At 33.8% G+C, this 15,268-nt stretch overlaps 1 pseudogene; it reads left to right on the forward strand.

The window, feature by feature from the left end:
• The first annotated feature begins 5,339 nt into the window (after positions 1-5,339).
• On the forward strand, positions 5,340-8,587 carry LOC107856400 (annotated as a pseudogene).
• The last annotated feature ends 6,681 nt before the right edge of the window (positions 8,588-15,268 follow it).

Below are 15,268 nucleotides of genomic sequence, written 5' to 3' on the forward strand. Positions count from 1 at the left end.
GATAACATGTCACTCTTAAGGAGGTGACAGTCCATAACATAATAACATGTCACTCTGAAGGAGGTGACGATCCAAAACATAATAAAATATCACTCTCAAGGAGGTGACGGTCCATGACGTAATAACATGTCACTTTGAAGGAGGTGACTGTCCATAACATAATAACATGTCACTATGAAGAAGGTGACGGTCCATAGCATGAATGGTTCATAACATAATAACATGTCACTCTGAAGGAGGTGGTGGTCCATAGAATAAATGCTTCATAACATAATAATATGTCACTCTGAAGGAGGTGACGATCCATAACTTAATAATATGTCTCAAATAAAGTGATGGTCCAATGTATCCTCTTAAAGAATGAAAAATCTAAATATAATAATATATGTCTTTTTGAAAGGGTGGATGACCCAAATATAATAAAATGTGTCACCTCAAATAGATGTAAATCGGTATGTCCTCTTGAAAGGGGGGATGACCAAATATAGTAAGATTTGTCGCCTTGAATTGCTGATAATCTAATAAGTTTCTTGGAAGGCAGAAAGCCCTAATATATAAGAAAAATAGAAGTTGATTTGTTGAGCTTCATCCTTTGAATAAAAAATCCTTAAAGGAACTTGTGGATGTACTAAGCTTTTGGATTGAATCCTCAAACTTTGAGAGGATTAATTTGTGTTAGTTCTTAGAGGCAGTCTTGCATAACGTCACCTGCATAACTCAAACAATACTTATTAATAACATAATAATTTGTTATGACTAAGCCAAGAGTGTAACAAAAAATAGAGTTTAAAGATAAGTCGTTTGACTCATGATGATTTAGACATAGTATTTTGAATAATATCTCCATATCTTAATTGTTATGTCCGATCATTTTTCTACAAAATCACAGAATGTGTTAGAGATCATAACGAAGTAATAAAAATATAAATCAAGAGGAAAAGGGAGAAGAGAAGTTGTCTAGATTATTAGAGCAATGCCACGATGGATCTGATAATGTCTTTTACCATGATTAACATTGTGACTTTAATGTTTCTACATTCAAAGAAAAATTCTTAGTTTTGAGAGACTGACTGTGTTGATTTTTACTTGCTCTCCTGATGCTCCTTATTGATCATGGATTTTCAAGCTTGAAGTGTAGTCTTTGTGGAATTTTTTAGGATCTCCCTCAAAATTCTGCCTAGTTTAGAAACTCAAACTTCTTTTTAACTGATGATTTCATTAATATGAAATTTTTGAGATCTTCTCAAAAATTCTGCCTTAGTTTAGAATGCAAAATACTTGAGTTCTTTCTTATATATTATAGTTGGAAATTTGAGAACTTCTTAAAAACTATGCCCCGATTTCAGCTTTAGCAACGTCAGGTGGTCACCTTGGTAGAAAATGTCAAGTTTTGTGAAATTTTTATTACCTTCTCAAAAAAAATTATCCCAGTTACATGCTCCAATGTTATCTATATGCAACTTGAAGAAAAATCATCTTGATAATATTTTGAGATCCTCTAAAATTTTTTATCCCAGATTCTATAAATATCTTATGGGGAATATGATCAAGCTAGTGGGGTATCCACATATTCCACTGAGGTAGGAATCATATCAAATGTAGTTCCACCATAAGATGGAAAGATAATTTTTTTAAGAAATTGATCGAAGCTGACATAGTCTGCCTACGTATTCCATTCTTGGAAATCCAGGTCAAACATAGTTCGTATAACTAAAATAAATATTTAATATTTCTGATAATGTGATCGATGCCAATACTTGCCGCCAATGGATTCCACTAGGAAAATCATATCGAAGTAGTTCATTACAACCAAAAAAGTGCGATTAAAAAAAATCAAACTATAAAGTGCGATTACAAAGAAATTAGAAAGTATGATTATAAGAAAAGAAAATGATAACTTCAGCATGCAAGATAACAGATGTCAAAAGTATGCCTTGAGAAAGCTCCATTCTTCTCCTCGACTGATGATGTCAATGAGTACTTTACTTTTAGTCTTTGTGAAGCGGACAAGCTTGATTATCAACACAAATCAACCTCTCTAAAAGAAAAGAAAAACACTCAAAAGGTAAAATATTAGTTCATGAATCATAATAATTAATCAAAGTAATATATGAAATAAATAACATTTGTTTAGCTCGAAACAGATTAGCCCAGAATTTGAAGAATGGGACGCTTTTTGAAAAGTAATTGAATGATCAGAATTTTGACCATTCGATAAATTTTGAATTAATGGGGAAAATAACATTTCGAATAGAGCGAATTAAACGATTTGAAGAGGTCGGGTGTTTACGAATAAACACCCTAAAGGCAAATTTGGAAAACTCTTTTGAAGACAAACTAGTCTTGCCATTAATAGAATATCTGAATAACTTTAGCTATAATTAATAACGAGAAAAGGTGATTTGTGAGAGCAACATGGTTAATGTAAATTGGACAATGATCTATGAATTTTGAATAAAATTTGGGCGATTTCGAAGGGATTTTATCTATAAACTTTTAAGGACATTTTAGGAGGATTCAAATTTTTTGAGTCTTATATGCCTAACAACACTCTAAGACTTCGAGATAGAATAATGGACTAGTCTTGTTTAAAGCAAACATATGTTATTTAAACACACAAATCAAGCAAAATATGGATAAAGCAAAATAATAGATATACTTTAGCACATAAATCATTTTTAATGCGTCCTAGCATACATGGGACCTTTTAAGCCAAAGGTAAGTCTAACGTTTAAACGATATACATGCCGTTTGTAAGACGTTCCATTTCCCTCAAAATAATATATAAACTTCATAAATAAATCAAATGAGAATATAAAATGAGGGAAAGGGAAAGTTCATGTTATCAGTCCCATGCAAGGGAGCAAATCTAAACTAAAACTACTTGGGAGTCCTTTGATCTTGAACTTCTTGAAACGTCTGAATATCCTTACGATGAAGATCTTCTTTTGATTAAAATAAACTATCTAAATAAAACCTTCAAACCCAAAAGACAATGGTCCGTATAATCCGATATTATATCTTTCAATTTAACACATAAGGGATGATCGTCTGTTATGACTCGTGGTCAATAGACGTAAGGTAGGTTTCTAATGTGCCCAATACCCCCTCAGGTATTGAGTCGTCCTAGGTTCATTTCTAAATAGAATTTTGGTTTCTTTCCATCCTAGGTATCTAGAGTAGGCTTCGACCAGATTTCTAAGAGAACAACTTGGGTTTCGAAATAAAAACAACCATCTGACGCCTAGCATGTCAATAAATCATTGTATTCTCAATACTTGATTTGGAATTGAACAATAGGGGTCGAGGCATCCGTGAAATCTCAAAATAGTTTAATAATGAAAATGTGAAAATATGTCATGAAAGCAACAGTTAATAATTGCTAAAATTAAAACACATAATTGCAAAAGTAACAATTAATACAAGCATTAACCAACACACATGAAATTCTTATGGTTAGAACCTAGATGAATCTCCAGCAGAGTCGCCATGATGTTACGATCCGTTTTCAAAACTAGTCAAAAACGTTTCATAACTTCGTGACGAAAATAAAGAGAAGAGAAGTTTATTTGATTTTAGTTTGAAAAATAACTTAGAGTCGCCACTTAATTTTAGAAAAATTAAGAAACCATTTTAAAAGGCAATTTTGAAAGAAAAACCTTTCAAAATAACCAAAGTCTGGATAAGGGTTCAAGTAAATTCGAAAGAAGGTGTTAGACACTTTTGAAAATCCACAAAATGTGATTTCCGGCGGATTAAACTTGCTTGGCTAAACTTGAAAAACATCTCTTAAGTTATAAAAATCTTAGACATGTTTTTTTTAAAAGAATCTTGAATTTATTCGAGTCAATAGAATCTATATTATACTAATTCGTTTACTTTATTCTAAGTACTAAAATAAACTAAACATCAAAATTTCAAAATAATTCTAACTTTAACAAATCTACCCGAATTAAGACTTTGGGCTAAATAGTTAACTCAATTTCTTAAACTTAGATTTTGAGTGGATAATAACTATGAACGAATATAAGTAGATCCTCAAGCTATTCTTCGAGCTTAAATTTGCCTGAAATAAAGGAATCAAAAAATTAAAAATATTAAACCACCAACATAAATGAATAATTCTAATATCATTTGCTTCTCGAGGATTCATCAAGGTTAAATTAAACTACAAATAAATAATCAAGTATCAATTACAAGGAAATAAATAAAGTGAAGTTGAGATTTGGGCCCTTTTTGGCCCACTTTCAAATCTGCCCAAGTTTGGGCTTCATTTTCTGTGGACTTTAGTCCATTTCTGCAGTGTATACCAGCTGTATACTGTTTGTATATTCGCTTTATCGTTGCTGCATTTTTGTATAGACACTGTATATCAGTGTATAGAATTGATATATTCATTTCGTCTTTTCATTTATTGGTGTATACTATTGTATACTACTGTATATGTGCATATATCAATCCCATTTATTCATGTATTAGTCCATTTCGGACTTATAAGAGGCTTGAACTCGATAATGCTTGAATGCAAAGGATATGAAGTCCAATTGAACTTTTCCACAGCAGCAAATTAGGATGTCAAACTTTAATCGGAATCACTTTACCACCGTCGAAAAGTTTTGAGTTTCCTTTACCAAAATCCAAGAGTCAGGGAGTTTTACAGGACCTTTTGACTTTGAAAACCCATACAATGGCAATATCCCTTACAATGGGGTTCTTGCCCCACAATGACCATCCCTTTTCCAACCAAAATAGTGGGTATTAATAGAAAGGAATGGAGATCAACTTCTTATCATCCACCGACATGGGATTTTGAATTTTAGGGACATTTTCGAAGATTTTAAATGGAAAATACGGTTGAGGTGGAAAAATCATACGAATTCATACGATTGACATTGGTTGGTGAGGTGTCCAGTTTCTAGAAACTTCGTTCAAACTGCGAATATGGATCGGAGTTGATACCAATGGAGTTGATGATATCGGGTCAATTTTGGGGTATTGGTTGATGGATTTCATCGGGTTGTTATCGATTTGTCGGGTTTTGCGTTGAAACTGAAATCATTGTTAATAGTTGCTATCGCTGAAGTTTTTTGCTTGGTTATTGTTGTTGTTGTTAATTGGGTAAGGAGGAGGATTATCAGGAAATTGCATACTGTAGGCCCAAATATGGGTGGCTTTAGATATTTGACCCTAAATAAGAATATCTTTGAAGAATAGCCTTCTTTACTTTTTAATAGACTAAAAGTATCATTTTACCCCTCAAATGAGTCTCTTCATTCCTTAAGAATTCCATAATCTATCCAAATTTCAAAACGAAAAAAAAAAATTAATCACAAAAAATCATGGATGGTGGATGAGCATTCAGAGCAGCGGCGAAAGTCGCCGGAGTCACCGTCACAAACAGTGAATTCCGTTCCACTACAGCGGAGCATCCAGTTTACACCGCCACATGTAACGTCGTCCGTTTGGTGTCCGTTTCTGCTATATCGTTGTCATCGAAAGATGTGAAGGGTGACGGTTAACGGCGGAGGTGGAGGAGGATTATCCGATGTGTCGTCGATGCAAAAAGTAGTGGCGGAGTTTGATGACTGGGAGATGGATGGTGGAGAGGAGGAAATGATGGTTAGTGTTGATGAACCGTTACCGAGAGTTGTGTTTGGTGGTGCCCCGTCTCTTCAGGAAGCTACTGAAGCTACTTCTGATCTCAAACACGCTCTCGAAAAGTATGTGATTTACTGTGCTATTGAAATTTACAGTACTTTATGTATAGTTTTTGTAGATAATATCTACATTTTATGTATACAATAGTGAATTAATTAAATTCAATTCAGGTTAAAAGATTAGTCAGATTGTTTCTCGTTAAACAAAATGTGATAAGTGAACGGAGGGAGTAACACTATATCTAACTTCTGCAATTTAGTTTGTTAGTGCAACTTATACATCAAATATGATAATTTTATATTTGAAATAGTGAATTAATATAATTCAGTTTAGTTTCGAAGATTTGTTAAATTGATTCTCGTGAAATGAAACGTGACAAGTAAAATAGAGTGGAGGGAGTAGTATCTGTTGTTATTGTTGATTTTGAAGTATTGCTTTTGGTGTGTCTGTGTTTTATAATCATAGAAATTGAAGTCTTTTATAAAACTTAATGGTGTTTTGAGTGATTACTTAGTTGATTGATTCGATCGATTAATAAGTTTATAATTTTTAATGAACACGCCTCTCAATTGTTTGCTCAATCAATTTTTGTTCAGTAGAGTGAAATGGGGCATGTTGCAGCAAACTTTAAAATGTTCAATTTAGTTTCAAAGATCAGTTAAATTTTCTCTAGTGAAACGGAACTTACTAAGTAAAAGTAAAGAGTGATCACTAAATTGATTGATTTGATTGACGAATAAAGTTACAATTTTAATGAACATGTTTTTTTAATTGTCTCCCCAAGAAAAATTTTGCTAATTAGGATAATAAAGGATGTGTTGTACTTGCAAACTTGAAATGTTTGATTTGATGTTACCTCATTTCAATGTAACTTGGATTAGCCCAATATGAACTGAACTTTTGAAAAAGAGCTACCTCTTAAAACTCACAACAAATTAGCACCGTGGGAGTTCATATATATTAATCACAAGGAGTTGAGGCATTTTTGTTGTTAAGGGATATTGGATTAATTCAACAAAATGGGTATTTTCAACTTATTGTGTCATAAAATATCATTCTCATTAGTATTATAGTTGGGTGACATTGTCAGAGTCCAAATATATTTTTTATGTGACAGTGTCAGTGAAGATAGAAACTTAAGTTTTGGACTTGCAATAGATAAAGGAGATAATGAAAATGTTCTTGTCTATTTGGCTGTTGTTCTGTTCTTAATATTGGAATGTTTAGTCTTTTCGTAATAATTTCATCAACAATTAACCTTTAGCCCCCAAAAGGCTTACGTCTGGGATTCGAAAGGCTATTGGACATTGCTTATGGTATATACTTCTCAATGTTACTCTGCATACAAATATTTATCTGTTCTAATAGATGATGTGAACGACTACTCACATAGTATCAATTTTAAACTCTTCTTAAATTTACAGGGTTTATTTGTTTGGATCTGCTAATGAAGATGGTGGATCTTGTGTATCTGGCTCGAGCTCATCATCGTACTCCAAAGCTTGTGTTATCAGCGAGACTGTAGTCACAAAGTCTGCGCCGAAACATGCTACGCAGGCATTTAGGTTTCTAAATGACACTCCTGCCGCTCAGGTTTTCTTCTTTGTCATTTATGTTTACATGTTCTCTTAGTTTTCATATTCTATCTAGTGTTGTATGTTCATGTATTTAAAACTGGATATAACAATTTTTTCTATTAATCCTTTAGTATAAACCTTACTAGGGGTGAGGAACGGATATGAATATGTTCAATTTGAACAAGTGAGAAGATCCAGTTAACAAAAACTGAACTAAATATTATAGTTGTAGCATAAAAAGTGGAACTACTGTATAATAAGCTGTCCCCTAATCCACTTGTGGCATCTCCTCAAACAAGGACTTTTTTTTTTAAATTGCGAGTGACTGTAAGAATTTAGAACTCTTCTTCCTTGTGAGTTTGCAGCGTGGTTTGCCTTATTTGATTTTTCTTTAGGTACCGCTTTCTAGATGTTGACATCTGTAGAAGAGATATATCTGAGTTGAGTCCAATACTGATCTGTAACATAGTTAGATTTCTTAAGAAGCAGTAGCATTTCAATGTCAAGATAACTCTTTATGGTGTCAAGTGTATAGTCCACTGTTATATCCAATTCTATTGTCTGGCGGATGGATGGTGTAATTAGCTTTCTTCATTCACATTTTAGCTTAAGGCATGAGCATGAAGTGGCTTAGATGGATTAGGGGCTGTAGATCTAAAAGTCCTCTGAAGTAATTTTTTATCCATTTTCTTGGATTTAATGATGTTGCATTCTAGTGGACACTCCTAATAACTTGATGAGTTCTTAGGAGTGTGGTCTTAGTAGTGTCTGGGGGTTACGAGTGTGCCAGGTTTGCTAATGTTGATTCCATTTTTCCCCTTCCCAGAGCATTGTTGCTTCAATTGCTTGTGACCCAAATATGTGGAATGCGGTAATGCAAAATCCAGCCTTTTAATAATTCCCCGACTCACAGAAACCAGTGAGAAATCTATGTCCTTGATTCTACTCAAATATTTCATAATGGTCAAGCTTCTTACTACAATACCATTTTCGCAAGTGTATCATTCCCAGACTTGGATCACAAGATAGATAAATCTATTATTGATGCCGATTCCTTTTCTTAGTCATCCCGAAGGAGTGTATCTTCCAAATCTGAGGCAGAAGAATCTAAATTTGGGAACTCTTTTACAAAATTTTTGCAGAATGTTACACTAACAGTAACATAAACTGTGGTTGATATAATGAACAACTTGTCAGATTTCTTCAACAATTTCTTTGGAGGCAACAAGGTTTTCTTTAATGCTGATGGAAGTGCTAAATTAGGCGCTGTGGAGACGATATTGGGAGCATATTTCATGGGCTTGGCAGTCATGGTTATGATGGTGATTGTCTCAAAATGCAGTCAATCATGATGTCTTCATAGTTATTGTTATTTGAATTCGTCGAAGTTACATGACCAAGTGTTACAGTTTCTTCTGGAATAGGTATTGAGGGTTTTGTCGAGGGTTTTTGGTCGTGCAGGGCTTTCAATCACTTGTTGAAGAGTCTTGTAAATAAAATAAAGCCATTTTAGACAATGCTTATGTCTTAGTTTCTTGGTTTTGTCCTCTAAATGACAACAAAGTTAGATTTGTTACAGACATTATATACTTTGGGTACTTGTTAAACACAAAATTCTCTAATTTGTCAACTCTCTTCATCATTGACATCATGCTAATAAATTTATCCTTTAAGTAAATTAGTTTTGATGGCAGCGATGGCAGCTGTAATCTCAATAGTTTTGAAAATTTTCATCGTGATGTTAATTCTCTTTTCCTTGGATTGAAGAACATCGCGTGTGTGTCTGTTGTGTGCGCGCACTAGGGTGTACAAGTAATACATCTTCCCAAAAATTTATACTTCCAACACTGGGCTGCTACAACAGTTCAGTTTTGTGCCACAGAAAGGTATAGTTTGTTCCTCTAGTGCTATATATTTAAACTTTTCCATGAAAGATGTTTCGGTACTGTTGATGTCACATATGCTAAACTTGGGGAGAAGATAACAAATATCAAATGCTTCATTTCCTTTGAATCTGTTGTATTCTATTGAACCACTGCATTCAAATGTGTGTTGTATTACAAGCTACGAAGCTAAGTTACAAAGATCAAATTATACAAGTATTTTATGGCACATATTGTACAAGCAATGACAGTTGAACCACCTTTGATGCCTAAGTCTATCCTCTAGGGCAAGTGTTGTAGATCATCTGTCGAATTATTGCAAAATAAGCTAGTGTCAACTCTTGGCCATGAGGCATAACTTGTTTCTTTGGGGTATAAAAATCTTGCCTCTTGGACAAGACTTATAAATTATCTACCAAATCATCACACACTAATCTAGTATCAACGCTTGGCCATAGGACATAACTTGTTTGTTTGTTGTATTAAGTTTTGCCTCTAGGGCATGAGCTGCAGATCATCTGCCAAGTTATTACACGCTAAGTTAGTGTCAACTCTTGCCCATAGGGCATAACTTATTTCTTTGGGGCTTAAGTCTTGCCTCTAGAGCAAGTGTTGTAGATCATCTGCTGAATCATTGCAGAATAAGCTAGTGTCAACTTTTTCCCATGAGGCACAACTTGTTCTGCATCTTGCCTTCAAGGCAAATTTTAAAGTGTATCCCCTGGAATTATTCACATCACATCTCTTGGGGGTGTAGTCCTTTCCCGAATCCTATTAATATGATATATTTTTATACATCAATACATAAGAAAATTTAACATGCTAAATAATTTTTATAAATAATCAATAAGAAGGTATTGAGTTAAATACTTTACCACAAGTTAAAAATTCATATAAATAAGAAGACATTTATGATTTGAAGTCAAAAGTACTTGTTAAGAACTAAAATAGGGATAAAAAAAATCCTATTATAACTGTTATTTTGATCCAACTTCTCGGATAAAATGTAAAACTAATCATGTTTTCTTATTTTTCTTTCTGTATCTTCTTACATATGGATGGAGAATAGGAGTATAGTGACAATTTGATCTGTTATGCCCGGTTCTTTTGCATCTCGAACATCTGTAATTGTTTCTTGAAGATTCTGTTCCGCTAGGATATCTGGATGTTTGTCTTCTCCCAAGAAGAACCTCCTTATCTGGGGGGTTTGTGATCAGATCCATTATGCTATCTGGGACAATCCATAATGTTGTGCTTCCAATTGGTAGGATTTCTCCCTAGTATGTTTGTAGCCAAGATTGTCTTAAGAACCAATGAGAACAATAGCTAGACTTGTTCATATGTCTACTCTCTATCGCTGCAATTGCATGGGTGTATGGTATCTCATCTGTTTGAAATACCAAGCATTGACAAGTCCTGTTCTTCAGGTCTACAATATATTCAACTCTTTCTTCTCTTACAACAAATTTTGTTAGATTAATGGGGTCTATCTGTAAATAAAATGATAAATAAATAACAACTTTTAGTGAAACATCTAGTATGTGAGCAAAATTGGGCATACAGAGCAATCAACCATACATAGGGGGTAAATCTTGAGGCAACCAAAAAACAGCTACAATCAAGAATAACATCAAATCACAATCTAATATTGAACTAATCGAAAATCTAATAATAAGTGACCAATAATAAGGAGTAACAATTAAGGTTCTATTTCAAAATGAAAGAGAAGGGCCAATATAGAGGATAGTTAGAGTTTTGATGCTTGGCTTATTCAGGGAAAGTGCAGGAGAAGGGTCTGTCATCCAAGGAATGAGCTTTTAAAGTCAAATTCCCTGTATTATATGGAAAAGATAGAACCCTACTCAGGAACAACAACTGATCCAATAGTAATGCTTCCAACATATGAGCAGGAGAATCAGCTACAAATAAACTGAGATAAAATAGATATTACATCTAATCTAGGAGTAGAATCAACTATGCTAGTGAAACATCTAGTATATGAGCAGAATCAGCCATACAGAGCAATCAAATATACATAGGGAACGAATCTTGAGGCAACCAAAAAACAGCTACAATCAAGCATACAACATCAAATCACAAACGATCACGCATTTAAAAGCAGAAGCAATAAAACACATATTTTACGCGCGAATCTCAAGAAAATAAAAAAACTAGTAATAAATCACAAATAACAATAAACCAGCTATGTATAATCTGCGATGAAAAAACAGTAACCATATATTTCCCTATTATCAAAATACAATTTAAATTACTTACTTTCAATTTCAAGGCAACTTGGATCTTGTCAGTCACCTCCACTTTCGCCCAACGTGTGATGTCATGAAAGTTGCCTTGCAATTCCATTTTTCTTTCATAAAACCAACTTTATAACTTGTTTTGAATGATATTGATCAGTCCCAGTATTGGCAGTTGCCTGGATTTTCTCAGTACTGCATTTATGGACTCCACGTTGTTAGTCGTAAGTATATTGTACCTTTTGTTGGTATGAAACGAATGAGCCCATCTTTCTCGTTCTTCTTCTTTCAAGTACTCCGCAACAAGTTTGTTGACTTTTTCTATCTCATTAATAAAAGGATAAAATTCAGTTCATTTGTATGTTATTGCTGCATTGTAGAAAAGTGATAGTTACACATCTGAGAAGTATCTTTTTCTTAAATTCTTCTCCATGTGATAGATGCATATCCCGTGTTGACACTCTGGATAGACATTTACAATTGTATTTGCAATGGCTGGGTGACGATCTAATAGAATGGACAATTGTTCACGTACTCCAATTGCATGTTTTAACTGATTGAAGAACCAGTTATAAAACTCATTATTTTCTGAGTCTGCAAATCCAAAAGCCAAAGGAAATATGTTGTTGTTTCCATCCTTTGACACTGCTATCATGAGGACACTATGATATTTCATCTTAAAAAATATTGCATTTACCATTATTATTGGTCTACAGTTGGTCCATCCAATGATTAAAGCGTCATAAGCAAAAAGTGCATATTGAAACCTGCGTTGAGCAAAAGATATTAGTAACAATTTGTATTTGATGTTTATAATCAGAGTACAATAATTTTCTAAACTAAGTCTTGCCCATGAAGAAAGAGTTGCATCTATGTTAATAATTTAATCAGTGCAATTAAAGAATAAACTTTTGCCTCTTAGTTCAATCTTTGTTAATAATCTAATCAGTCCAAATAAAGGATAAACTTTTGCCTCTTGGGCAAAAGTTTTCAATTCAACAGTTTTCTAAACCAAGTCTTGCCCATGAGGCAAGAGTTTCATCTATGTCAATAATCTAATCAGTGCAAATAAAGGATAAATTGTTGTCTCTTGGACAAAAGTTTTCAATTTCAACAATTTTCTAAACCAAGTCTTGCCCATGAGGCAAGAGTTCCATCTATATTAATAATCTAATCAGTGCAAACAAAGGATAAACTATTGCCCCTTGGGCAAAAGTTTTCAATTTCAATAATTTTTTAAACCAAGTCTTGCCCATGAGGCAAGAGTTCCATCTATATTAATAATCTGATCAGTGCAAATAAAAGATAAACTGTTGCCTCTTGAGCAAAAATTTTCAATTTCAACATTATAACATTTTTACCTGTTCTCATCGTCCCTCTTTATATTTGTGTACGTGCCTGGGTTGTTTTATTTCATCATGTGAAGATACGATAGCAACCTATTGTAGTTATCTTCTATGGTTCCTCTTATCACCATATAGGCATGTTGTATTGCTTGCCATCCTTTGTTATAGGATATGATGATTCTATATTTCCTTCTCATTTTATCTACTACTAAGTTGGGTGTGATTACATTACTAGAGTCACGCACGAGCTCTAGTATGTAATCACATATGACCTTTAATGTTGCATCCCTGTGGTCGGACGTTATGAAATCAATCGAGCAACTATGAGCTTTTTCATATATAGTAACTTGAAAAAGCAAAGAATCGGCAATCTTCGTGGCATGAAACCGCCACATGCAGTTGTCGTTCAAACATCGTAGTGAATATCTTGTTGTGCTTGATTTGATAACCTTAAATTGGATATTGTATGTAATTACAATGTTTGACATGCACGTCATCATATTTTGTTTGTCAATGAAGATCGATTTGATATTTACCTCATTCAAAGAGGCATTGTGTCTCAAGAGAGTAGTCTCGACATCAAGTATCCTCTTTTTTTTTGGCGTACCCTCTTAATCTTGGATGGCTCAGCTATTTCAGCCTCCAATATTTGTTCAATAACCTGTAACTCATTATTTCTATCAATACTTTCAATACTCATTTCTTTTCCATCTATTCCAAGCACAACCCTTGTGAAAAATAAAACAACAAAATATTAGAAATAATTTAATTTAGAATATATATCTTCAACAAGTAAAATCATTAAAGAGTGAGGCATAGTCAACTATTGCCTATGGGGCATAACTGTCAAAGTTTTGCCTCTAGGGAAAGAGTTATAGGTCATCTGTCAAATCATTACAGACTATGACGGTGTCAACTCTTGCCCATGGGGCATAACTGTCTAAGTCTCGCCTCTGGGGTAAGAGTTATAGGTCATCTTCCAAATCATTACAGACTAAGGAAATGTCAACTCTTGCCTATGGGGCATAACTTGAAATGTATGGTAGAATCGAAAGATGCTAAAATCGCACTTGAAACTAATGAATAACACACACTATATGGGTGATTCTAGGAGAGTTGTTTACTTTAGAGATACGTTGCAAGTGATACAACATAGTTTATCAACTCAATACTCTAATAGTATGGTCTTGAAAGAGAATGATGTTCTAACTATTATTGAGAAGTAGAGCAATATTGAAGAGAGCATGTTACAATAAAAATTTAGGGCTTTGTGTATAAGCTAGGTGATTCAAACCCCATATATTTTAGTGCAGTTAGACTCATACATAAGGCATCTAAACGCTATGATAAATGCTTAATTGTGTGAATATCTCATCGAAAAGCTTCAGATGATAGAGAGCAAACTTCGAATACTTCACTATATATTCTTAAGCAAACACAACAGGTCAAATTATTTTCACAGCATCAATCTGCATGTATACAGATTTTCTAATCATATTAATTTAACGTTGCAGGTCAAATGCACATAATCATGGCATCGTAAGAGGTCATTATGGACACGTCAATCAGATGGGACAAAGCTTCAACACTGATACATCAGATTGTGAGGTAAAATGTGTTGATCATATTTATGAGGAGTAGAGCCACCATGTTCAACATTCTAGAAATCAAATCTCTATCTGTATGGAAATGATTTGTATGATGATACTGACAAGAACTATGCAATACATGATAAAGAAGATGACACACTAGCTCCTAAGCAAGTTGGATTACTAAGCTTGTTCAAATACTCAATCAAGTTGGATATAGTACTACTGTTGTTGGGTTGTATTAGGGCTCTAATAAATGGAGGATCACTTCCTTGGTATTCTTATCTTTTTGGTAATTTCGTAAACAAAATTGCTCTAGACAAAGACAAAGACCAGATGATAAAGGATGTGGGAACGGTAATATATACTTAGATTTTTATTGTGTGCTTCCAAAGATCTCAGTTAATAACCCCTTACCTTTTCATACCGCGAGCAATAAAAAGAGATGAATTCATGAATACTACTATACTAAAGTAGACGTAACCAATACTACTGTAGTTAACAAAAGATGAAGGATTAACTATGATGCGTGTTCAACAATGAAGGATTTTTTTAACATGAAAAAGTTGTATAATGCAGTGAACTGTACAATAGTAACCTCGTTACCTAAAGTGCCAAATCCTATTACCATTAGAGAGTTTAAACCCATTACTTGTTGCTCTATGTTATACAAGCTAATAGCTGAGGTGCTCTCTCTTAGAATCAACAATTTAGTGCTTATTTACTCTCTAAAACATATACTGGATTCATCCGAGATGAAAAACACAACCTTTGCCTCTAAGACCAAACTCCCGCAACTACTCAAACACAATTATAACCGTAATAACAAACTCCCCACAACCTGTTCGACACAATTCCTCATCATCTTCTAATGATAATTATACCACTAGTTTGAAATACTTGAAACTAATTTCTTGTACCACCTTGACCTTATACATTTGGCCTTCCCAAAATATGTTG

This window comes from Capsicum annuum, chromosome 7 (assembly GCF_002878395.1).
Source record: "Capsicum annuum cultivar UCD-10X-F1 chromosome 7, UCD10Xv1.1, whole genome shotgun sequence".
Classification (NCBI taxonomy): domain Eukaryota; kingdom Viridiplantae; phylum Streptophyta; class Magnoliopsida; order Solanales; family Solanaceae; genus Capsicum; species Capsicum annuum.